Genomic DNA, 2,017 nt, shown 5'->3' on the forward strand with positions numbered 1-2,017 from the left:
GAGCCCAGCTGCCGCCTCCTAACCTGCAGCAGCAGAGGGGGAGGGCCCCTGAGGGCTGTCCTCGTTCTGCCCTCCGCCCCCACTCTGCCCGCCCCACCTGTGCAAGGGCGGGGGTGGACGACTCCTCCAGGGAGAGAATCCCAGCCATGCCTCTCTGGTGTTCTTATTAAGTTCCTTCCAGCTGGGCCCTGGGCGTGGACAGGGCCACCCAGCAGGCTAAGGTCTTCAGGGCTGTTGGCCCGCATGCCGTTGCATCTTGACTGGATGACAAGTTCTGAGAGCCAGAGGGTGTCATTGGCCAGGGACCCAACACTTAGGTGTCATGTTTTAAACAAATGAGCATCCTGGGTTCCCCAAACCCACTGGAGTTTGGCGGGAGGAGCCTCAGGAGGAATGGCTCTCACCGGAAGGCCCGCGCTCCAGGCTGTCCAACCTGAGGCAGCGCCGTCCCCGCCCACCAGTGGGCTCGCGGTGAGTCAGCCCCGCACTGGGAAGCACTGAGGACCCCCCTCCAGGCTCCGACTGAGCTGGGCCGTAAGGAGCACTGAGAAACTAAGGGGACAGGCCCTCCCCACTGCTGCCCAGAGACCTGGAGGCCTGGCTGCAGGCCCACACCCAGCCAGGAGGAGCAGGCATCAGCCTGCACAGAGGGCTTCCTGGGGGAAGGGCCGCCTCCCGCCCAGCAAGAGGAGGAGGCCAGGATGCGTGAGCTGGAACCCTACGTCAGTGAGCAAGGAAGTACTAGAGTGGGAGAGAAAAAGGAAAGAGCAGATGTTAGCTATGGTGTTAATCCTCTTCAAATTTACTACTTAACACTGTCTCAAAATATCAACAGCTGTGCATGAGTGTGTCTGTGTGAGAGTGTGCGTGTTTGAGAATATGTCTGAGTGTGTCTGTGAGTGTGTATGTGTCTGAGTGTGAGTGTGTGTGTGAGTGTGTGTGTGTGTGACTGTGTGAGTGTGTGACTGTGTGTGTGTGTCTTTGTGTGTGTGTGTGTGTGTTTTATGTCTGAGTGTGAGTGTGCCTGTGTGTATGTGTCTGTGGCTGTGGTGTTTCTGTGTGTGTCTGAGTGTGTGTGCCTGTGTGTATGTGTCTGAGTGTTTGTGTGGGAGTGTGTGTGTCTTTGTGTCTGTGTGTGAGTGTGTATGTATGAGTGTGTGAGTGTGACTGTGTGTGTCTGTGTTTCTGTGAGTGTCTGAGTGTGAGTGTGCCTGTGTGTATGTGTCTGTGTGTGTGAGTGTGTAAGTGTATCTGAGTGTGTGAGTGTGACTGTGTGTGTCTGTGTTTCTGTGAGTGTCTGAGTGTGAGTGTGCCTGTGTGTATGTGTCTGTGTGTGTGAGTGTGTAAGTGTATCTGAGTGTGTGAGTGTGAGTCTGCAGAAGCCTGAGGCAATGTGATGTGGAACCACGTAAGGTCCGGGAAAGGCAGCACACTGAAGATCAAGGTTGGGCGGTCAGCTCTACAGCATCACGGCAGGTTGTAAAGCTGTGGTACCACAAGAGGTTCTAACTGGTCCAGGCACAGACAAGTCTAACAAAGAACCAAATAGAAAGTCCAGCAGCAAATGTTTGCGAATATGGACATTAGGTTTATGACACAGATTACACTTCAATTGCAGTGTAGAATGAATGGCATTTCTAAAAATATTTATAGGACAATTTGAAAAAATATAAAAATCAACCTTTCTACTAACACACACACACACACGCACACACACTCACACACATCCTTTCTACAAGCGAAAGGAAAATTGGAATGCTCTCTGAGAGAATATTCATTACTTCTGGGTAAGTCCAGCTACTTGAATACTCAGTAGATGCACCGGCCTTAAAGGAAAACATTGATAAATTCAACTGCATTAAAATAGGAAACTTCGACTCATGCAAAGACACCATTCGCAGTGCAAGCAGATAAACCACCGACAGAGAAGGTATTTCCAATGCATATACTGACAGTGATAGCATTTAGAAAACAAACACTAAGACTGGAAATCAGTAAGAAAGGGGAAATCTTTAAA

The sequence above is a fragment of the Myotis davidii genome, unplaced genomic scaffold (assembly GCF_000327345.1).
Source record: "Myotis davidii unplaced genomic scaffold, ASM32734v1 scaffold1395, whole genome shotgun sequence".
In the NCBI taxonomy this organism is placed as follows: Eukaryota; Metazoa; Chordata; class Mammalia; order Chiroptera; family Vespertilionidae; genus Myotis; species Myotis davidii.